Here is a 24,733-nt window from a genome sequence, read left to right as displayed (position 1 = left end):
GCTTATGCATCACTGAGTCCAGCACATTTCTGAGCCCTCTGCATGTATGCCTTGAGTTCCCTTTATATCTCCTCTGCACGGGTGATGCTGATGTCTATGGACATTTGTGAGTGACCGTGAGAAAGTGAGGCACCGGCGAACCAAAGGCCATTCCCTTCCTGTTAGTATTGGCCCTGCTCCTGTTTGATTGCATTCAGGGTGAGTGGGGGCAATGCCTGGGTTCCTGGGGTGCTGGTCATGCCATCGGAAGACTGCAGATCCTCCAGCAGAGGCAGTGGTCTGCTGTGCTTCCACGAAGTCTCAGCTGCGACACTGTGTCCTCCCCTTCCAATGTTTGCAGGATCTTTCAGACAAGCAGCAGATCACGCAAGAAGCAAAAACCCCTCTTCAATGTCAGAATCTAGGTGTATTTTCCAAACAAATTATTAGAGCGGCTCACTGCTCTGAATGACACATCTTGTCTTCTGATGGCCTGGGACTTGCCCTCCTCAAAGCAAAAGTGCTTCCTCCTTCCAAAATGTCCGTGAGTAGTACAGGGAGGGGATGAAGAACCGTCTCCGCCGAGAAGGACTTAAGAATGCATTTGATGTTTGCCACTGATGACCTGGCTAACCTCAGATATGCGCCGGAACTTGCTCTTTATTACTGTGATCATGGTGGCAGGGCCCCAGGAACGACCACAGGAAGACGACACGATGTCTTCGCCCAGTTTCCGGTGCACGAGGGCTCACGCTGGCCTTTACCATGTGCCCATCAGCCTGTCACTCCAGGGGAGCGTTCTGATTCTCATGACAACAGCTGCAGCCCCGCCGGAGGCTCCACCCCGTGGCTCACCGCTGACCGGGTCAGCCTTGGTCCAGAACGCGGGACGGGCCCTCTGCAGGCCCCCGTCTTCAGAGCTCTCATTGCTCTGGAGACGGTGAGCAGAGAAGCACAGATGACAAGTTACTGAGCTGGAAATAAAGGGGTAAAAAGAGTGCATTTATGAACACATGAGTTTTCAAAAAGCCCTGAGCGCATCTATGGGACTTTATTTGGAGCCAGTGCCATCTGTTAGCCGGATGTCTCTGACAGAAATGTGCCCATGAATTTGGACCCTTCTTTTTTCTCCCCCTCAGCTGCACAGTGTGGCCAGATGTTCTTGTGTTCCAGAAGCAGCCACATCCATCAGGCTCTTTGTGGACTGGATCATTCATGCTTGTGTGACTTCATTTCTCCAGCAGTGAGACTAGGGTGCTTGTTTGATCCATGTTTCCTCCTGACTTCTTTCTCATGTTGCTTCAAATTAAATTAAAAGCCAGCACCGGCACTAATTAACCGAGGGTGGCACATTTGTAAGCTTGGATCTGCCGCATTGCCAGTTGAGAAAAACCCCTCTGCACTCTTTGCCAAAGCCGTGTTTACCAGGCACCACTGGTGTCTCAGCAATACAGTGTGGGGGTGTCAGAGCATAATGTCGCTGTGTAAACGGCGTCCTTCGGAGATGCTAGCTGACGTGCGTTGTTCCTGGACTTAAATATGCTGGGAACTAATTACCAACAGCGTGAGTGTAAACACTCACATATTGTTACCTTGCAAGTAACGGCGCACACATTTCTGTGCCTGGGTTTCTGTCTCCTAAAAAGTGAATGATGATGGTTATCACAGGAAGAGAAAATATTGGGAAAGTAAAGCTTTGGCACCTACTAACAGACAGGATCTCATCCCAGTTTCTAACAAGCTTGCAAACGTCAGGGGAGAATCGTATTACCAGCAACCTGCTTTGATAATATTGCAGACTTGGGCCGTAGAAGAGGTAACTGTATTTGGGGGCAAGTGTGCCATGCAGAAGGTCCAATTGAGGGGGCAACTTGAATTCATACTGGCAAGAAATGTGGTGTTATATTTTTTCCTCCTATCTGCGAAAGAGCTCAGCTGCCAGCAGGGCCACCTGAGTCCAGGGGCTGCTGACAGAAAGGACTGTTACTTATGGACACCATGAGGTGGACACCCTCTGGGCTGTGGAGCAAAGAAAAAGGCACCTGTTCCCTCCTATCCCTGATCTGGGGTGGCTCTGGCAGCAGGAGTCTCAAACCCCAAGTGCCCCAAGGAAACAAAGTTGAAAAGAAGAGACCAGCTTTATGGAAATAATGCTCATTTTTATATATGCCAGGGGAAATGTGATTCAGTTCTTTTTTTCCTTAAAACCTCGCTTTTAGTACAGGAACACAGAAACCAGTTTATGTCCAGACTCTGTAACAGTGCTGCCCAACAGAACTTTCTGTGGTGATGGAGAGACTTTCTGTGCCGCCCAGTGGGGTGGCCTCTCAGCACACTGTGGCCACTGAGCACTTACAGTGAGCCTCATGCGACGAAGAAACTGAGTATTTTAATTTAAACTAATTTAAACGCAGTCACATGTGACTCTAACTTCTGAGTTGGGCAGCACGGCGGCTCTGCAGCATATGATGTGTGGCATTATTTTGCATTTCCACCCATTTCATAATGTCAGGTGTAATAGAAAATGGCCGATCTACATTTCTGTTTCCTAACTATTGTAATCGTTTTGGTTGGAATTTGTAAGAAAATCCAGCCATTCCCAGATACATACTCAGAAAGGGAAAAAAATGCTCAAGAAACAAGATTTATAAAATGGACAATGTTTACTGCCTCCTCAAAGCCATTCTTGAGTGAAATTGGCTTAATAAAATGCTTGGTGCCATGACCTGAATTCGTGCGAAGGCACCCCAGGTTTCACCCACCACTGCTTTGTACCAATAGTAGCAAGGCCGATGCAATGAGCAAAAATGAGTTAACATCTCAGCATTAGTATGTATGTAGTTTCGACTTTTTCATACCCCCGGAAAGAGTATTAGGGACCCCTAGGAATCTACAGACTGCACTTTAGAAGTGCTCTAGAATCTCAGTCTCCCCCATCCAGCACGCCTCCCCTCCACCAACTCACGCACATCCACACACTACCTTGGATCTAACACAGTAACTTAGCTCTGTTCTCAGAGACAGTGCAGCCAGTTGCTATTAAGAATCCCAACTTCTCCCCCAGTCACTTAAGTTATATTTTCCAGCAAACGTAATTCCCATCTTAACCTGTATTCCATTTGTAAGACTTGTTACAGTCCTTGTTTCCGCCCTCCTGTCCAAACAGATCTGTAGCTCTTACTTGACTTCGAAGCTCAAAATGTTCCACCTGTCTGGGCCATCAGGATACGCGCCTGCCAACAGTCATCTGTTTTTGTGTGTGTGTGTGTCTATGTCTGCTATCAGGCTGTGAGTTCCTTGCAAGAAAAAGTACTTACTTAATAAAGATGAGCTGGGTGTTTGGGCGCATGAACGACGTTTGCCCTGGCATACGCACAGCTCTCCTGCAAGGACTCGCTTCTCTCCCTCACAGTTCTCCCTTCCCCACAGCCACGAAGGCTACTCTCTTGAGCCAGGCTTCATCTTGCAGCATTCCCTCTTCTTCAGTCCAGTTTATGTAAAAACCATGAGATGCAGCCAGTTCTGAGAGTGAATAAATTCAAGGCTACAAAATACGAATGTTGATAGTATTTATAGGCTAAAAGGCATCATTTGATACATATTACATCTTTGGATTGTGTAAGAGTTAAACTCAAAGACGCTATTGTCTAGGTTTTTGCACATTGGTTCTTTAAATCAGATAAAGATTTTAAGTCACACACACACACAAAAAAAATTCAAGGCCACGTGCCTTCTGGGCAGATGACTACCTGAAAGCAGTGAGTAAAATATCTTAAATTGGTATTTTTAATTGAAAAACAAAAGAAAAGAGTTAGGGCCTCTGTTAGCTTTCTAGTTGTTAATGTGAGACTTAACTGGTAGGAGCTCCGTCCATAGCACATGGCAATGTGAATAATATATTTTAAGAAATTATCAGAAACTTTAAAAGGATTCTCTATAGCTGGAATCTACTTAAAATTGAGGAGCGTTTCAGATGGTCTCCCTGCCTTGGGTTTCATCAGGCTAAAACTTATGAAGCCAAACAGCATGGACCCCCCCCCACCTTCTGGCAAAGGACCCCCACCTCCCACTACGCCGGGATGTGGTGCACCATCTTTTAGTCACCAAGTTTATTTTTGGACTCATCACTATCTGCCTAAATTCTTTAAGGCCCCAGGGGGAAATGGTCTCTAGGGAATTGTAACACATTTTGGATTTGAGTTGCAGAAGAGGCTGGAGACTTACTTTTGGCTGGAGCCCAGAACAACTGCAGTGAAATAGTGTTATTCTCTCACATAAACGTATCTTCCTAACAATCACTAAGAAAAAATTCCATAATATACCATCAAGATGTGTTAAGCTATTGGAATGAAAATCTAATATGCTGAAAGAGGCACGGAGTAGAGATGCTAGGAACGGATGGGGAATTGAGACCTCTCTTTTTTCTTTTTATTCTTGGTTTTGCCCCTGACTACAGCAGTCCCCTCTTATCCGGGGGGATATGTTCCGAGACCCCCAGCAGATATCTGAAGCCATGGATAATACTCTTTACGCAGTTGACCCTTGAACAGCATGGGATTGAACTGCCTGGATCTACCAAAACACACATTTTTTTTCAATATATATATATATTGGAACATTTTTTGATGATTTGCAACAATTCGAAAAACATTTTTTTCCCTAGCTTACTTTAAGAATACAGTATATAATCATATAACTTACAAAATAAGTATTAATTGACAATGTTAACAGTAAGGTTTCTGATCAACAGTAGGTATTAATAGTTAAGTTTTTGGGGAGTCAAAAAATTATACTGGATTTAAGAGTCAACTGGACCCTTAACTTTTTTTTTCCTGGATATACATACCTATGGCAAAGTTTAATTTATAAACCGGGTACAGTAAGAGATTACTAATGACTAATAATAAAATGGTAACAGTATACTGTAATAAACGTTAGTATATATCTTAGCAACCTCAGCATGAGATTTTTTTTTTCTTCCCTTAAACTGAGATCTTTCACCTTTTTACTTAAAGGAAGCACTTTATGGCTTCTTTTTGGCATCACCAAATTGCTGGCATCACTACTCTTGCTGTTTGGGGCTGTGAGTAAAACAAGAGCTACCAGAGCAGAGGCCCTGGGACTCCAAGGCAGTCGATCTGAGAACGACGATGGCTATGAAGTGACCCACAGGCCCTGCGCGCCATATAAATACTGGACAAAGGGGCCATTCACATCCCATGCCGGAGCAAGCAGGACAGTGTGAGATTTCATCATGCTACTCAGGATAGCATGCAATTTAAAATTTATGAATTGTTTATTTCTGGAAATTTCCAGTTAGTATTTTCAGACCATGGTTGACTGCAGGTAACTGAAACTGCAGAAAGGGAAAACATGCATAAAGGAGGGCCCACTGGAGTTGCATGAACTTGGACAAGTAAGTGAACTTTGGGTTTCAGTCTCTTAAAATCTGTAATATGTGACATGAACCGCCACTTTCTTATTCATCTTTGAATTCTTTAAATCCATAATCCTTTGCTTTTCTACTCTGATAAACTAGCTCATATGCTTGTAGCTCTGCCTTATGCAAATGTAGATTATTAAATATTAAACTGAATTTCATTTTGCTTGGAAACTACTCATGTAGAGATTATGAGGTGCACAATGAGATTTACAGTATAGATGATTTAGCTTCCATGTGTACTAACCCAAGGGTAGTATTAGAAACCTGGGGCCAGAGGCTCTTCACTTTCCACACAATTTGTCTAATCCCTCAGTAATATCTAGAGTCAGTGACTCCTGATTTACAGAAATATAAAGATAAAAGTTACTTCTAAGCTTTCTGGTTCGTCCATTGCACTGATTATTTGCAAATACAGGTTCTTAAATATAAAGTCATAGACTTGATCAAAATTTTACATAGCAGATACAAGATGTAACAGTGTATTGTTTTATTTCACTGAATGGAACACAGTGGACACCGTTCATCTTGGTTAGAGTACTCAGGCAGAGGTGCTCATGCATATGTGGATAGTACAAAGTGCTCACTGGGAAAAGCTGACTTCCAATAACTTTATAATATTGCCAAGTTAGTTACAGGGAGGCATCAATCATAGCTGTAGCATATCAGCTTTTTTGTTTCCCTGAGAAAGATGCACTGCACATGTCCATCTAAACAGGATACGGTTTAATCCTTATGTAACCCTTCCACTTGCAGTGAGAGTGTGTTTCATTTATCAATAGCTGAGCTTACCTGGCCTGCCTTTATGCCATTATCGTCACTGTGCCATGTGATCAAATATCGTCTTGGTGAGGTGAGGGGATGGACGCTGATTCCTCTTGGACCAGATGCTGACACGCACGGGAGCAAGTCATCATGCTGAATTTGCTTGATAAGACTGTGGATAGAAAAAAAGGGCTAGAATTCCAAATATCAGACTAATTCAGAGGAACTTCTGTCCAAGTGAACTTCTGTCCAAGAAGCAAATAGATCAAAAGTATCAGCTGTTGTCTTTTAAAAGGTGGTGGAAATGGCTTTGTCATAAGCAAGGTTAAGTTGGGGAGGTGTTTTCTATTGAGGCTGTTTCTTGCATTAAAAAAAATGCAATTTCAGTCATGATAATCCTTAGCAATTAGGTTTAGGTTTTCTTATAAACAGACCTGTGAAATGTCCTTTTAACTAAATAGATAACACATTTTTATCCTTTTCAGACAACTCCAGTTTATTACTTGCTAGATTAGAGATTCACCTTCAGTGAGCCAGCTGACTGGTCACAATATGGTGAACATGACTCATTAATATCCACCCCCATCTCTAGGAAACTTAGGTTTCCTAAAGGCACACATTCAACCATAGTCGAGCAAAAGTCCTTATGTTAAATGACCAGAGACAGCCTATTTATTCCCCCCTTAGCACCTTTTCAAAGAATGTTAGTCACAAGATGGCATCACCCTACTCCCTAGGGGCCATTCTTCATCTCATCTCTTGCTCTCATCAGCTTTGTATTTCCTTACCTAAAAATTTCAAGGAAACACTAAAAAAAAGGCCCCTGGAATGATTTTACTTCTATTTTACTTATAGGGATATTGCTTCAAAGTGGCCTTGTCTTTATATTGTGATGACCAACTACCAACCAAGAGCAACGAGACAAAAGAAACCAGAGAATAAAAACAGGAGCCTCCGGTGGCTGACGCAGGGGATGCAGGTGAATGCACCAAACCGTGCGCAGAGTTCAAACTGACGGAAGAGCGTACATATCATGTGGAAATTAAGAAGAACTTTCAATCTAGCAATGACCACAAGTTAAAATTTTTATGTAAAAACATACAGCTTTGCCTGCCTGCAGGATGACACCTGGCTTCTCCCTCCCATCAGCACTCCTGTGAGTCTCTGCCCGTTGGATTTATGTGGCTGGCTTGCAAGTCTGAGCTGAGAAAGGGCTGTTTCTAAGGACGGTAAATCAAAATACCATCAGGGTCACTTCAAACAACGTTTTTGAAATTCAAGTTCAGAACAAGTAGTTCAGACTACAGACACTCTGGCTTCACACCTGCCTTCAGTGACATGGTGCAAAGCAACCTAAAGGGCAAGGCCGTCTCCATAGGTTACACTGGCTTTGCAGAAGTGAAGAATCGACAAATAAAAAAAAAAAGAAAGAAACAAAGAAAAAGGAATGAAAGGAAATAAGGAAAGAAAAAACTGAGCCTTCCTGGTTTGGGCCTAGGAACTAAAAAAGCACAAGATAACGATCACAGTGGAAGTGAGTGTCATTGAAATAAAGTGACTTGTTTTTATCTCCAGGCTATTTTCAGTTAAGTCCACTCTAATTCTTATCTTTATTCATCCCACGGGTTATAGATAATGCATGACCATATTAAAATTCTCTTCTTAACCTGAATCTCCCTATCTCTGGTAGACAAGCTGGGTCCTTGACAGCCTGATTATATGTGTGTTGTTTTTTAAAAGACAACAACTGAAACCTTTAAAGTTGGAATTTCCTGATCATCTCGGGCAAAGTTCTGTACACTGCACAGATCTTGCACAGCAATTTTAAAGAGCCAACAGCCATCTAATTAAATGGTCTATAGTAAATAATAGAAGTGAAGGAATGGGAAATCTGGTTTAAGGAAAACTTCTATTCAAGTATAATAGACATTTTGTACAGAAAAGTACAAAAACATTAACTGCCCATTTTGATGAATTTGCACAAAGTGAACACACTCGCCTAACCACCAGCCCTACTAAGAAACAGAACATGAGCAAGCACCCAGGGAGCCCCCCGTGCTCTGCCCATACGTGCAATCTCTCCAAGAAGTAACCATTCCCATGATTTCTGTTGCTCTATCTTTGTTTAGCCAGTGTTTGGAACTGACGGAGACAAAGTCAGACAGCACGTGCCCTGCTGCTGGGCAGGGTGTATTCTATAAACTGGCTGTAGAGACGCAGTCACGTGACGCATGGACGGTAGCTTGTTCCTTCTCCTCGCTGTCGGTACCCATCATAGACCCTGGACACCTACAATGTATCAGATGCCCAGGAATACTCAGACTCTCACAAACAGTGCTCTGATCAACACTGTTTTTGCACGAATACACAGGCATTTCTGCTGAGCATATACCGCAGGGCTATAAAGTAGGCAGACTGGACACACGTGCAGATAACTGCCAAACCGCTTCTCAAAGCAGCCCTATCAGTTAACAAGCCCGTCAGAAGTGTATGAGGCTTCCGATTGGCCTGTACCTCACAATTTCTTGGTATTGTCAGTTTTTGTTATTTTAGCCGATTTGATAGGTGTGTATACAGAGGGTTCACATTTTAGTTTTAATTAGAATTGCCTTGACAATTAATGACGGTGGACACTTTTCCTATGTCTGCAGGCCACTTGGAAGTGTTTTTTGGAGGTGCCCGTTAAACCCCTGAGCTCCTTTTCCTACCGACCTGCCTTTTCATTACTGATATGTAGGAGTTCTTTACTTATTTCTGGTATAAGTCTTTTGTTAAATGCACTGTCAATGTCTCCCCCTCTTTTTTGTCTGTCACCCTATTAAGGGTGTCTTTTAATGAACATACATTTTAACTGTGTTCGTTCTACCAAAATTTTCCTTATAATTAGGGCTTTCAGGTCTTGTTTAAAAATATCATTTCCTACTCAGATTTCATGAAAATATTCTATTATACCTTGTAGGGGCCCCAGGGTGTTTACATTTTTCATTTAGGTCTATAAGCCACCTTGAATTAGGAATTATATTGATTTTTTATCTATAAATATACATCTCATCCAGCTTCATACATTGAAAATGCAGTCCATTCCCTCACCACATTGCAGTGACACCTGTCTGTGTATGTCGAGAGACTGTATTTGGGGATCTCTGTCTGTATTCTCTCTTCTGTTCTGTTAGTCTATTTGTCTGTCATGAAGCCAACATCTCACTGTCCTAAGTACAAAGCTTTAGAATAAGTTGTGGTATCTGGGAGTGTAAGTCTTCCAACTTCATTTTTCCTCAAAATAGCCTCTCATTTACATGTATGTTTTTTAATAAGCTTGACAACTCCCATCCCTGTCCAACCCCTCAATACAACACAACTTTCTGTGAACACAGAATAGGCTTTATTTACTTAGATGTTCTCTGATTTCCTTTAATACTGTGTCCTATTTTCAGCGCAGAGGTCTCACACATCTTTCCTAGATAATTGATCATTTCTGAGCTATTGTAATGGCTTTATGATTATTTATTTCATTTGATTCATTTTTCCATTATCTTATCACTGAAAAGTTTAGTCAACTGTAAAATACTCTAACTGAAAGTGGAAATGGAGACCTACTTTATTTATAAGTAACTCTTTTATTATCAGAATTATCTTTGTAACCATGAAAATAGAAAGTTGCTCTGCAGAAACACGAATCATATGTACCCTACATTTTTGCTCAGTTCTAAGGATCTCTCTTGCCATAAGACTATGTGTGGATATTCTCAGCAAAACTCAAGGCAAAGGGTTCGGTGGACTACATCACTGGTTACAATGAAGGCGAGATACACGGGCAGGGAACTGACTCCCCAGGCAAAACTCCTTCAGCGTAAATGAGCCAGACCACCAGTTACCCATCTGCGGCTCCGTCATGACCCGCCTCCAACAGGGGCTGTCGGGCTCGTACATGGTGTGTGTGTTAGGAGGTGCTGCATCTCCCCTAAGGAGTTGCTGTCAGCTGTGGACTAGTTAGGAGATTAGAACAAGGGAAACAACAGTATCCTGATTGACAGCGATCAGAGAGGGGGGATGGAGTGTGGACAGTGGAGAGCAAAGGACGGAAGCTGAGACAGAAGCAAAAAGAATAAAAAGTTGCACACTGTAGGGCTGATTCCTTCTGTCTTGTTGCTTGATTGGTAAGTCCTGCATTTAAGTAATAGAAATATTATTATTATTTCCTGGCTAATGCACATGGAAAATCAGTATAACACAACTACAAAGAAACTTTGGGCCAGGATACAATCTCAAGTCCACAGGAAGAAAATTCAGTATGTCAGTAAATCTTCCACACACTTCCACATATATGTCTAACAATGGCAGCAAACAGACGAGTTGTGCAGAACGGGCGTTGGCTTCATCTGATGAGAAAGCGACACGAAAGGGAATTCAGGACCACTGCCTTGGTGAAGAGCTGGATTCCAGGCCTTTTGGATATTGCTTTAGAATTCTTGTATCAAAACCGTACTGATACTTTAATTTTACTCCTTCCAGAAATGCCTCTTGGCATTTCATCCCACAGCACAGAATTAGTGACCTTAGGGTACATCTGAGGTTCATCAAGCCTGTATTCCTCCAGTGCTGCAAGCGATTGTCTACTGTTGAATACTTCACGCTTCATAAGCATCCTTTTGGGCAGCGTCTCTCCCAGGCCCAGCATTTTGACTTTGACACCATTTCAGACAGAGGGCAGAACAGTAAAATAGCAGCCCAGCTACATGGAGGACAGACGTGGCCCTCTTTTGACAATGGAGCATAATTAGTGATACAAGCAAAGTGGCAAATTGTATCCAAAATGTCAAAAAGAAAAGATCAAAATGGGATTAAAGTGCAAGCAAACACAGGCATATTTGACAAGTGTACACCAGACTCCTGAAGCACTGAAATAACTGAAAAGCTGAGGTTCAGGCAAACCTTCAAGATTATTTTCCCCTCCTTACAGCTTTAGCTATTTTTTCTAAAATCAAAATTAACAATCTTCCTTGGCCCAGCAGCCATGGGAAGGCTATGATGAGAAGCAATGTAACAAATGGGGGAGCAGTGACTGAGCTGTGAGTCAAATGCGATTTCTCTGGCCCTGCTCTGAACACTAATGGCTGTGTGACCTCGATCGAGTTGCATAACCTCTCAGGGAAGCCACATACTCATCTCCAAAATGAGTTTGGCTTGATGTCACCTAGCGTCCTGAGCAGCTCAGAGATTCCATGATCTCCTGACCTAGTGGAAGGCGGAGCAGCATTAGATGGCGACTGTCAAAGAGCTCCCCTGTGGCTGGCCTCACTTGGACTTGCTTTCCCGTCCCAAAGATTGGCAGCGAGGGTCACAGGCCACATGCTGAAAGGACGTGGGGGGAAACTTGGTGAATATTTACATGAACTGTTTGAGAGATTATGTGGAATATAAAAATGTCTATGACACATTCCGTGTCACACAAGAGCCCCCACTCCCCGTGGGGAAGACACAGTAATGTGAAGATTCACGTGAGTCCAAGTGCCGTGATATCACGACAGAAGCACGAACACTAGCTGTGGTAGGAATGCAGGGCTGCAGGATTCGCTGAGAATGATCTTGCAGGAGGGACCGGGGAACAGGCGTCTGGATAGGCAGAGGTCTGGACGGCCGATGGTGCACACTTTTGATGGGAGGAGGATCATCAAGGTACTGAATACACAGAAATCGAGGCAGCACCTTCCAGGACCAGTGAGAAGAAAGTCATCTTGGATCAGAGGGACCTTCTGTAGCACTAGTGGGAGGCGGGGTTGGAGGACTCGGGGGGCCTCCATGCTTTACAGATGTTCCAGCTGGAGAAGACAGACTTTTCCTGATAGTTAAAGGGGAGCTAGCAGTGGAAAAGGATTATAGGAGACAATTGAATCTTTGAGAAAGACCGAACAAGGGCCAATCGGAAGAACGGATTCAGTGAGAGACGAGGCGAAGAAAGAGCAAGAGCTGACTTAGACATCGGTTGGAATTGTCAGGGGTGGGTGAAGACCTCAGGCATAGAAATGAAAAACATCCAGTGCTGGAGGATCGTCCTCACTCAGTCTCCCTTTCTCCTCCTTCCTTCCCCTTCCTGAACTGAATGAGCCTCTGGGTGGTGAGGAAACAGATAAAATTGTGCTGTCGCTCATCAGGCCTAAGAAATCATCCCGGCCCCGGCGGTGGTCTCGGGCTGGATGACACAGAATCGGTGAGCAGCCTCCCTCACGTGGGCCTCTGGGAGAATTGTTCAGTGGGGTGACCTCTCTCGTTTTCACAAGATTTGGGGCATATGAGCAAACCCTCTTCATTACTCTGTGGCTCTCTCCGCACTTTCTGATCGCAGCCAACTCTTTCCCAGGGTCCCCCTCTATCTGCTCTCCTCCCACGATAATGTTCTAGGATGTTTTGTTTCCTTGGAGCCAAAGACATACTCTTTATGTGGCGAAAAAGAGTCGGTCTCACCAAAGGCACGCGGGACTGGCTGTCCACAGCCCAGTGATAACAGTTCCACTATCTCAAAGAAAAATGTGAGTTTCACCGCCAACACTGCCGGGATGATTCAACCGGAACGCCTGCCAGGGGGAGGGCTCCCCACTTCTGCTCCTCTCCCCAGTATGCAGGCTGCTGTGAGGAAGCATCTGCTGCCTCATTCTTTTCTATATTAGGACAAAAAGCCTTTCGGCTTGCTGACTTCAGGCCCTTAGGAAAAAAGGGGAAAAAGATTTTCTCACAAAGTGTTCATTGCACAACCGGTCGGTCTGTGTCCCGGGAATCCCGGCGTGTAATCGGGGACCGGGGGCCGGGCCCCAGGAGCGACAGCGCGGAGCCGGTGGGGCGGGAAGCCGGACGAGACGGCTCCAGGGCTGCAGAGGGGGCCTGCCTGGCGAGGGTTCCACCTCCCCCCCCCCCCCGGCTGCAACACACGGGTCCTCTCCACCAGCTGCCCATCACTGTTAGGTGGGCCAGCACGCATCTCCCAGAGATTGACCAGACGCACCTTTTAATTTCCACAGTCCAAATAAGGGTCTGGAGAGCCGGCTGAAAAAAGAATGGGGTCCAGGAATAAAAACATCCATTCAAACACGGGCATGTCCGTGAGCACGTGGCTGAAAAGCACCTGAAACAGACATCAGGGTGGCACTCGACCCTCTGCTCCTTCTGCGGCCCAGTCGTGATATTCACGGCGAGACTCCCGACCCACCTTGGGGGCTGGAGGCCAAGGGAGGGGCGGGCCTGCAGGAGGCAGCTTCGACGTGGTGACGGCTGCTGCTCCGGCTCTTCCATGGACAGACTGTTCGGGAAGCTTGGGGGGCACGGATGGCCGTCCTGGTCAGCTTTCTGCATGCCGGTGGCCTGGCTTACGCTGTGAGTGCGGGCAAGCGGCCCCACATCCCTGGACGCTATTCAGGAGTGCAGGGAGACCCGAGCTGGCTCCTGGCTGGCAGTGCATCTGCAGGGCTATCGTGCCTGTGCTTCTGTGATACAGTGGTCGTAATATTAGCAGCAGTAGTAGTTGCTATGATTTTGTCAAACTGGCCCATTTGAGGCATTCCCCAGCCCACTCACTGCCCTCATGGACGGGGGGTCATAGCAACTGAGCATGCTTTGAACTAGCAAATCTCACAGGTCTTACTAGCAATTATTACTTAAGGACCAGAGAGAATGCAACCTCCTTTTTTGTTCCCTAAGATGGATTTCAAAGCCAAAGTGCGGTGTATCACAACCAAAAGGGTGAATTCTTTTTAAAAACCAATTCAAGGTGATGGAGCAGGAACAGCATTTATTATTAAGTGATAAACATGCTTCTTTGCAAAGCCCAGGCTTTATGCCTGTAGTTATAAAATATTGGTCTCAGAATTTCAACGATGCAGCTCTCGAAAGACTTCCCTTTTGGTTGTGGGCGATTCATGGCGTTGTGTTTCCTGCTCCCCAGTTGGGGCTGATGGGCCGGGAACACTTTTCATTAGGTTTCAGTGCATCTGCAGCACTTAAATAAGAAGAGTGAAACAGGCACTTGTTCCGGGCTGTAGGATGATAAGTTGCATTAATTTTTATTTTAGGCTGTCTCCAAACATGGCTTTTATAGACTAATAAAAAAGCAATTTTTATAAGTTCACAAAAAACAATGAACACAGTCGAGCATAAATATCTTACAACGAGGGCCAGAGGAAAATTATGAAGTAAAAAAACTGCTGAAAGTGGCACAGAGCATAATACCTAGATGCTGCATTCTCAAGGTGAATTAAACTTTCACAGAAATGGAAGATTCTGCACATGCAGATTGCTGGTGGCGATTTCCCCCTGTCCCCATCCCACTGCAGTCAGAACTCTGTCTTCCCACCCCTCACCAATTTATATTCTTTCAGATCATCATTCTAAGATCAACCTCAGAAACTCCGTTTTTGGGGCTTATATGACCATTTATACTAATACTCTCATTCCCATATGCTTGCTCAGAATATACCAGGAAACATTTTAAAACTTTAATAGGAATTCTCTCAGCAAAAATACTCCACTGTCATATCTCTGCAGAGATATTTTATAAATATATGGGCAGAATCTCTCAGACAATAAAAAACGCAAAGGATATTTTAAATAACCCTTTTATCAAAGCTATCTCTGAAGGTTTGTATATAGTGGTAGCTACTAACAGCTATACATTTATAATGTGTATGTGAAATACATTATCTCAACTCCTGTTTAACATTACGTACCAAAAACATTCTCCCAAAAACTAAAAAAGAAAAAATAAAGGCTCACACAAATCTTTAGTTTACGTGGCGCAAAACCTTTGAAACTTCCAGACGACTGACAGTGGTTTGGTCTCTTGATCCTGCCAGTCGGGGCTCCCAGGTAACACTTTAAGTCTGGAGCATAAATCACTGATTTTACTATTTCTGTGAATTTTGTGTTTCAGCCACACTATTAGCCTGCCAGCTGATTTCTCCTTGGGTCATGCAGAAAGGAAAAGAAGTAAACAAAAAAAATTAAATAATGTCCAGCAATTTTCATCTACAACCTGCCACCTTCAGCAAAGCATTGTGCTTTTCTTAGGCCTTCAAGTGGTTAAATTTTCCTACGGCTGTACTCATCGTTGCCGTGTTCAGTTGGTTTTTTAGAAAAATAAAACCAGTACCTGGAATTGGAGGCGCTACTCGCAAGGTGACCCATGTGTCTGGTACCTTTGTATTCAGCATTTTCTTCACTGTGTGGCCCTCAGTGGAAGCACACAGAAGATGGGGGAATTGGAGACTATTCCATGATTTCCATATAGAAGGGATTTGGGGGAAAGAGTGCCTGTCTGGAACTGGCTTCCCTGAGCAAGAACTTCATTTCACCTAAGTTACATGCTGATTTTGAGCAGCTTTGGAGGGATTTCTGGAGATCTTTAAGGTGATGTCAGCAGCTGGAACTAACAAATTCAAAATTTCAGTGGCTCAACACAGTAGAAGTTTACTTCTTTTTCATATAAAAACCTAGTGTCCATTCCTGGCCGACTGGTTCTTCTCCTTGTACTAATTCCTAGCCAAGTCTCCTTCCATTTGGGACTCTGACCTCAACATATCCCTTCTAAGGACACTGCTTTCAGCATCAAGCTGCAGAAGGAGAAGAGAAAGGAGGGATTTCCTTGTAATACACCAGGCCCAGAGCCGCCGCATGCCCTCGGCTAGAACGCGTTCACAGGGCCACACTGGACGACATGGAAGCTTGGGAATCGTAGTCTAGTTGCATATCTAAGAAAAATTAAAAACGGGCTTGGCAATCAACTAGCAATATCAGCTCCCGACCTCAGCTCCAGCCTTTATGTCTTCCCCGGGTCATTGCCCTGGAAGTAATGTGAGGCACAAACGTTAGAGACAAGCTTCCGTTTTCGGTCAGCCCCTCAGAAGCACGCGTAGTGACGGGAGTCGGTGAGCAGAGCGGCCACACAGAGGTGCCTTGGAGAGGCGCCTGTCAGCTGTGCCCCCCCCCCCCCAGACCCACGGGTCCCTGCCTTTGCACAGAGCCCCGGCTACCAGGGATGCCATTTAAAATACGGGCTCTTGTGCGCAGGCAGGAGTTATATTTCGAACCTTCAAAACTGAGTCTTCTCATCTCCTCTTTATTTCACTTGGCACATTGATTTTCTTTATGCTTGAATAAGCGATTTAATTCTGCCAAGGTGGAAGTTCATATTTGCAACATTTTTTCATTTCAGAAACGAAAGCTAAGAAAGTCTGATTAATTTTCAAGAGCTAGAAAAGGTTATTTTTTTTCCCACCCCCACATAACACAAAAATGGATGTGCTAATTTAGCTGAAATGTTATGAAATATGTACTTTTGGGTTGAAACCAAGTATGGAAATTCCATGAACATTTTCCACTGTGATATCTCTTCAGAGACACCTGTTCGCATCCTACCAAACACATTTCTATTCCAATAATTAAAATGTAAATACACCCAACATCAAAAAAGAAATTCACCTACCATTTTGGGGATGTCTTAGTTCTCTGAGCAAGTTTAGGCCTTTACACCAGCAGCACAGATGACTCCAGCAATGGAGCAATGTACTATGTATTTATGCATGAAAATCAGCAATGACTGTTAGGATTCTATTACTGGTATCTTCAACTGAAAATTGTTACCACTGCACTAGAGTTTAAATTTTCTCCCATAAACACACTTCAATAGCCAACTGGCCTCATGATCACTTTGGCTCTCAGTGAACTGCTTAGTGAAGGGCAATTGCCGTCAGATGTTGTCTAACTCCTTAGAAGTCAGTTTCCCACAGCATTTAAAGTTCTTGGGATTCCACTGACGATGTTCTCACACTATGCATGCTCAAGTCACTGGCAGCATACATCTGTGTTTATTCTTTTAATCATGACGATGTCCACACTACTGTTCATATTCCTAAAGGATTGAGTAATACCTTCAGAATCTTAGAAGGCAAACATGACTTACGGTGGGCCTGGAGTGACCCCGCCATCTGTAATAGGGAGGGGCAAACGCTGAAAAACCACTTACACACCGGAAACAGGAGATTGTCAGAGCTGCACATTTCTGGCTCAAGGGCGCATTAGTATGATGGGAGGATCTGAAACATAATGAAAGAAAAGACACAGCCCTGGATATACGGGTCTTGGGGGTCCCTTTTTCACTCTCCATCTGCATTCCATATCAATTCTGTTCAAATTAGGGATGTTTTTCAGTATCTAGAATGCACTATCATACATCTTGCCACTTTTTTTTTGACAACAGAAACACACGGAGCCATCATAGGCTGGGAGAAGATCATCGGGCTTTCCATGTTGTATAGAGGGCAAAACGTGCTTGACGCCTGATTATCCTTTCTAAAAGGGTCTTAGGAAAAAGAATATACATACCAAAGAGTTCATTTCCCACAGCCCGGGGGTATGACCAGACTCAAAGGGCCAGCAAGCATTTGAGGCCACGCATGTTCAATAAGCTTGCCACCATTCTCTGTCCTGCTCTCCTGGCCAACATCATTAATTGATCACGTTAGCCTTTCTCATTGGGCCCAGCTAGGGTGAAGAATTGTTCTCAACATAAAGTTTTCTGTCTACCACCAATTGACAATTGATTGAAGTTGTAAGTCAATATAAAAATCTCTTTGTCATTTCCAACACAGAAGTTCCCCAGGTGAGAACCAGAGGGAAAGAAGAGGTGTAGACAGTCACAACTTTGGAGATCTCTTTGCAGATTCAAGTGGTCATTTCTGCGATAGAAGAGCTGCCATTTGCATCATTTCAGAGGTTATATTCTTGTGCTTTGGCTTTGCCAGAAAAGCTTTTGATGCCTTTCTGGCAGGCACGCCTCTGACGACCACATGAAGAATAAAGGGCATGGCCGAGGAGGACGTTCAACTTGCATTATCCACAGAACACCCTTTTCCCTCTCGCCAGTCACCAAGCTGTGGGTCACACACAGGGTGTCAAGGACAATAACCCCAACAGAACAGACTGGGCCACCAACCACTATGGTGAAGCCCCAGACGGGGTTTCCAGGGCTGATTTCTCTTTTCTGAGTCTTAGAAAAGTGAAATCTGTTGGCCCATAGCCTCTCAGCCAACCAGTTACCCACTGTATATCAATTCTGAATCACAGAGGAAAGCAACCCACATACATAGCCACATGGCCAGCGGCTCTTAGAGCAGCCTTGAATCTACCTGACCTTTCTCACTCTAATTTGTTTATACCTTTTAATTTTTTAATTTTTAAAAAGCATATTATGTTATTTTCAGACAACACAAATCATTTTTGGAACAAGACAGAAATACATAAAATGAATTAATATATACATAGATCAAAATTTCCATCACTAGTCTTCTCACAATTCAGAGTCCACAAATCTCCACAGAATGTTAATATCTTCTGAAAATAGTTTAATTGTTTTTGTATTGTGGCTATTAGCCAAAGGGGTCTGTCTTTCCAATTATCCAAGAAATACATGTTAAAGATATGCTAATATACCTAAGAGTAACACCACTGATATTATTAAATGTATGGTTAAATTTATCCACTGGTTCAATGTCCTTCATATGCATTTTTAAGATATGGCCTATTTTCCCACATGGAGAAGTTAAAGCTATTGAAGTTATTCCATGATTTAACCAACATCTCAGAAAACACTAGAGGTGCAAGAAGTTATAAGAAGTGTCCAGGGGCTAATATTCCCTTGAGAGAAGACATTATTCCTTCTCTTTATTTATATCTGTAAAATCTTGCTCTTGACTTGACCAGGCTGAAGAAAATAATGTTGCTCAGGTAACTGACAGACTGTGAAATTAAGGTCAAGGAATCAGACCTTATCCTTGAGAACATCACAGAGTCAAAGAAATCTGGCTTTGAACAAATTCAACAGTTTTGTCTCTTCTATTCGTTTTTGCCATTGGTGGAAGACACTGGTGGAAAAAGTTCAAAAGAAAAACAGAGCTTTTCTATAGGCTCTTTTGCTGGCAATAGTGCCCTTTTCTCCTCTGATCCCTCAATGGCTTTCTTAGTTTTAAAAATGTTTTCCTTTTGAAGCCTTCTTCCCAAAGCTGTCAGCAGGATTTATGACAAATGTAGCTTGTAGCAGACAAGAGCTGTTTCTTTATTCTACACCTGCCAAATATATTGCTTTTGACTTGGGCATCTGTAACCACTGGTAGGCCCAAGTACAATGCTGGAATGAACTGGGTTCCAGCTAAGCAAGCAACTTACTGTCTTGTTGACAAGAAGTGGTTTCTTTATTACTCTACAAAATAAAATCAAATGTGCTGGTTACCATGCATACTATTTATATGCCAGGTACTTGGTGTATATTATTTCTCATACAAAAACAATATGGAGTTGTTATTATTACCCTTATAAACAACTTCAAAAACAATGTCAGAATAATTAAATAGCAAATAAATAGGTGACTGAAAACCATACATAAAATTGGAATTTTAACCCAGAAAATCTGAATTGAAACCCTGGGCTCTATTCCACTGTCCTTTCAACATAAACACTCTCTGAATACATTTTACCCAGGTTTCAGCTTTTCAAAATACAAAGTTTAAACTAATCACATTTTGTAGTTCTCTCGGTAAGAGTCATCTTATGGTGTTTACATTTCTTCCTCTTTCAAGAACTGAAAATGCCTAAATTCATGGAGTTACACACCGTGTTACATTTGCTTTGATCAATTTTGCAATAAGCTGCATTTGAGGTCTTTGATTATTTGAAGTGTTCAAATTCAGCACAATAATTCAGACACCAGAGAAAATAAATTGCAAGTGTTATAGCAGGACTTGCATGCATTATTTTTCAAAACACAAATACAAATAAAAATCACTGTCTCATGTGACTGGCTGGCATATTAATGAGGTCAGGCACCTTATTTGGACTTAAGTAATTCTTCGTAATATTTATTAAGTAGTTTCTTTGTGGAATTTTTGGAATTTTGTGGAATTTTTAAGGACATGAGAGGGAATTTTGTCTTCTATACTTTATTTCAATTTCAGTAACTTTTGGGTGTGTCTACCCCCGGTTTTTCTTATGCTTCCTGAATTCTTGGTACAACTCTATGAGACCAATATTACACCTGTTTTTACAGTGAGGACGCTGAAGCTTGGGGAAGGTAAGTTACTCATTCTGTATGAACTAGAGCCAGAATTTGAAACCAGGAATTTCTGTCTCAAAAGCCCATGTTTAATGCCTCTACAAAGTAGCAAAGGTACAGAGGTGGCTTATCAAGAGCCTGTTTGGGAAGGGAGATAGCGCAGGTCGGTTAAAGGTAAGGAAGGCACGCAGCAGAGGAGGCGGGAAGCCGGGTCATAAGAGAAGTGTACAAACCGATGGACGTAATGGGATTGGTTGGTCATTTACTTAAAACCCAGCTCCTTTCCAAATAGCTACCAGCCGGTCATCGCCACCTGATGCTGGGGATCTGACCATCCCCACCAAGGAGGCTTCACGTTTCTAAGTTCAAGTCCCTTGTCTAATTGGTTCGAGAACAGACCACGGTCAATCAGCATCCATCATTCATCGGCCTATTGGGAGATTTTTAGGAATGACATATGACCTGCCCCAATGGGCATATGACTCAAGTGGGCTGATGTGATGGCAGGAGGGCGTTCAAGAAGTCATCCAAGAAAAAGATTTATGGACTTAAAAAAACAAAAACAAAACCTGGAAGATGTGGGAGGTCCAGACCTGCCACAGTCCTTCTACCACCAGCTTGGAGAAGAACCCCCCTGAAGTGAAGAGTCATAACTTTAAGAGGAAAGAATAAAGTCAGTGTCACAAGGTGGGTTAAAAATCTCCATTCCTGGAATCCCCTGGTACCATCCCATCCTGGCCTGCCCTATACCAGCCAGGTAGCCAGGGACAAGTCATGTAACTTCTCTAAGCCACTGTTGTCCGATCTGTTAAATGGGGATATGGATAAAACCACCTCACAGGAGGTACTTCGGGAGAAATAAATGAAGAGGATAGATGACAGACAGCAGATGGATAAATGATAGAGATGTTTAGGTAAATATCTCAGCATGTGATCCTCAATAAATGGTAGTTTTATTATTCTAACCTAAGCCACAGTGAAACCTTTATGCCTCTGATGAAGGAGGAAGAATTAGTATCTATATTTGAGTTCAAGGATTTTAACAAACATTAACAAATACTTCATACAATAAGTCATTGTTCAGTGTAGTTTTCTAAAGTTGTTTCTTATTTACGAAGAAGTAGAGTCACTAAACTTGTCTAGATTTGGGGCAAGGAAGAGAAACAGCTGTGAAACTGATCGTGATATATAAAATTACTGACCTGTGTGAACTGCAGCCGATACACAGCTCAGGTTTTATACTTCACAGCACCTCTGAACCAGAAATCAAAGAGAGCTTCCCATGAAATCAGATTAAATAAGAACTTAGGCCTCAGAACCATTCGGATTCTGAAGGTCTGCTCTCTGTTCCATAAATCACCCAGGTCTGAAGCAATCAGAGGAAGTAAGGCTAATATGGACAGTGTGTGTCTCTTGACTGTCAGGTGGACCCAAGAACAAGGTAACTCAATTCCATGTGCAGAAACTGAAGGAACAGGAGGAATACATTTTCTGGCCTTCTACCAATAAATGAAGCTTGCCTACTTGGTGCTATGGTTTGGCAACTGAATTTTTTCAGTCACAGAAAGGCAGTTTTAAGAGGAGAAGGGTCAAACTGTAAACGTGCACTATTTTCTCATCTACTATGAATTTACTGACAGTTCATCATCTTGGCCTTGAAAAATGGTGTACAACAATGAACTTTTTTTTATACATTTTTGAAATTTTTAATGGGGATAACATGAGATAACAATTAGAATAGTAATCCCATACACTTAAAAATTGTTTTAAATTTTCCCAGCACACTCTTTCATTTATTTTTATATCTCTAGTAGAGGCAGGAATATAAATAAAGGAAGAAATCATGATTTTTATTATTGTTATGATTGTAATAATAGTAATTATAAAACCTGGGGCTAAGCCTGTTTTTCCTTCAGGTGGGGATGAGTCAGAGAAGTCAGTGCCCACTGCAGTCACAGGCCAAATCAAGTCGCTGAGAGAGGGGAAGGAAGGGTGGCAGGTGCAGGGAGTATAAAACGTAGGCAAGAGAAGTCAAAACACAAAGGTCAAGGAGAACAGAAAGACAGGTCAAGGTCAACAGGACAGAAGCACAAGTGACTATTCTGTGGTGTGAGTCAGGGCTATGACCCCTGCCCACCCTCTATCTCTGCCCAGAATGAGGGTTGCCCATTCTCTGGTTATCTGGGCTACCTGCACCGATAAATCCAGTATACTTGGGAAGAGTGATTATCTTTCTTGACAAAATACAATTCTGCATGTGTAATAAGAGACACCCCGCCCTCCCCCAGGGCCTGGCATTTAAGGAATATTCTGAACTCATGGCCACAGCATTAAGCCGCATGAACCTTTGGGTTACTCTCAGCCTGTTCTTGTTTCTCTAGCAATGAAATAGGGCATAACCAGGAAGCAAAGCATGCAACCAGCAGTACTATATCAAGGGGCTGTAGTTTAGGAGGGATGACCACCAGCCCCCCTCAATCCCACCTGCCTGACAACTCCTCATACAGGCCTTAGAGTAATGATCTTAAAGTGAGATCCTGCACCATGTGAACGAAATTCAACTGGCTTGCTTATTAAATAGCAGTATCCTGGAGTCCGACTTGCTGCACATGGCACATACGTGCCCGCGTCTTTGACAAGTGCTTCAATTACTATGAAATAAACTGTTCTTTACCCAACTACCCTGCCCAAATTTGCTTTCATGGTTTGCAGAGGTGTTAAAGATAGCCACAGTGTGCGGGTAATATTTAAAGGAACATCTCCCCCAAAGAGTGCTCACATTTTTGAAGCGACCTTCAAGAATAGATACAGTATCTTTTTTTATGAGAAGAAAGACATTGTAATATTAAAAGACACTGGCTTGTCAATGACTGATATGCAAATGTTCAAATAATAAAATTTTAACCAAGGATTGTGGAACACTGAATTATTGTGTGCCACATCCATTGTAAGCAATATTGCTAATTATTACAAACTGTAGGAGAAGTAATATCCCCTTTTTTAATGAAGGAAAGCTGCATGTTGAAGTAGTAAAATGCTTTGTTCCAAGACCGTACATTTAGCAGATGTCTAACTCAGAATTTTGATTTTATGTTGTTTTGGCCATATAGCTGTGTCTTTTTCCACTACGCCACACTACTTTCTGGAAAAACAGCCTTTCACAGGCAAAATATACCAACCTTAAAGAATTCCTATGACACCCATTTGGCTGAAGTTGCTGAGGTCCGAATTATTTTTATGAACGATTAAAGCCTTTTAAGTCTGTAGATATTCTTTATTAAGGGCTGCACTGCTGGGTTGGAAATGTGTCATTTTCATTACTGCCCGGAGACTCTGTCTGTACCCAACTCTTCTTCTATTTGCTATTGTGATTTCATTTCTATCACTTTTCAAAGAGGTACCTGTCTGAAATTTATTTTTTCAAGTTGTTTGCATTATTATGAATTAACCCCAAAGGAAGGTTAGAGATTTTCAGAGATGTGTAGAAAGGGTGGGAATTTGTGAAATTCTTGTTTATTGACTGGAGCCTGAATTCCAAGGGTTTATCAACTTGTTCTGTCAGTTTAACACTGCGTTGGTTCCACGTATTTGCCGCTCTGATTCTTTCCTATGTCCAGCTCTCAGAAGACCGTTCTTGGAGAAGACTTACATGCCTTTGTCCAGCTACTTTGGTTTTGGTTTGTTTTATTTTGGTTTTCTCTAGCCAGGACATGAATCTTGAAATCAAACTGATCAGATGTGTTTTGGAACCTTGGGTAGCAATTTGTTTAAACTGAACATTACCTTTACTCAGAGACATGACTGGAAGGATCTGGGACCCTCTGGAACCGGCAAGTGTTCTTTAAGCAGCTCCGTGGGGAGCAGCCATCGATTTGCATAGAGTAAGGTAATCAACGGAGAACATAAATCCTAAATGCTGACCTCCCACCGTACATCATGACGTTTGCTGATCCCAGGCCTGTCTGCTGGCAGATGCACTTATCTTCCTTCCCCTGAATCTGTATCAAAAGGGGGAAAATGGGTGGGGAGCATTTTCCCATCTGTCTGGCAGCCTCGTTTGGCTGTTTGGCCAATGATAATTACAGGGGGGAGGTGAGGATAGAAAAGAGCCCAGATATTTCTGTCCCTTCTTCGCCTCAGGCAGCTTTTGGGGCACGCACTTCCTACACTCCGTGGCATCACTTCCCTGCCCACATCCACCACCTTGAGTCCGGCCTCCATCAAGGGTCCCTGGCCCCGGAGCTCAGGAGCACCACCCCACCCTTTGTCTCTCCAGCCTGGGCGTGGGAGCGGCTTCCTGCTGCTGGAATCTCCCGGGTTACTGCCTGTGTGGGTTTTCATTCCTTTGTCACCTACATAACGATTTCCCTGAGTGCAGATATCTGAACTGGCGTTTGTTTTTGTAGCTAAACCCTGTAGCTCTGTGCACGTAACATTCATCGTGACATTAATCATGTGTT

The 24,733-nt window shown here is 43.1% G+C and overlaps 1 long non-coding RNA gene across 1 annotated transcript in view; it reads right to left on the bottom strand.

The window, feature by feature from the left end:
• Nucleotides 1–24,733, bottom strand: part of LOC140846657 (uncharacterized) — a 123,726-nt gene that overhangs the window by 67,950 nt on the left and 31,043 nt on the right. Inside the window, exons 3-4 of the long non-coding RNA XR_012125993.1 lie at nt 6,212–6,356; nt 3,297–3,523 (exon numbers count right to left, since the gene is read on the bottom strand). This is a non-coding gene — a long non-coding RNA (uncharacterized lncRNA). The remainder of the gene's footprint in view (nt 1–3,296; nt 3,524–6,211; nt 6,357–24,733) is intronic.

Source organism: Manis javanica, chromosome 16, assembly GCF_040802235.1.
Source record: "Manis javanica isolate MJ-LG chromosome 16, MJ_LKY, whole genome shotgun sequence".
NCBI lineage: Eukaryota > Metazoa > Chordata > Mammalia > Pholidota > Manidae > Manis > Manis javanica.
The sequence above is the reverse complement of the archived record's forward strand: the minus strand, read 5'-3'. Positions and strand labels throughout refer to the sequence as shown.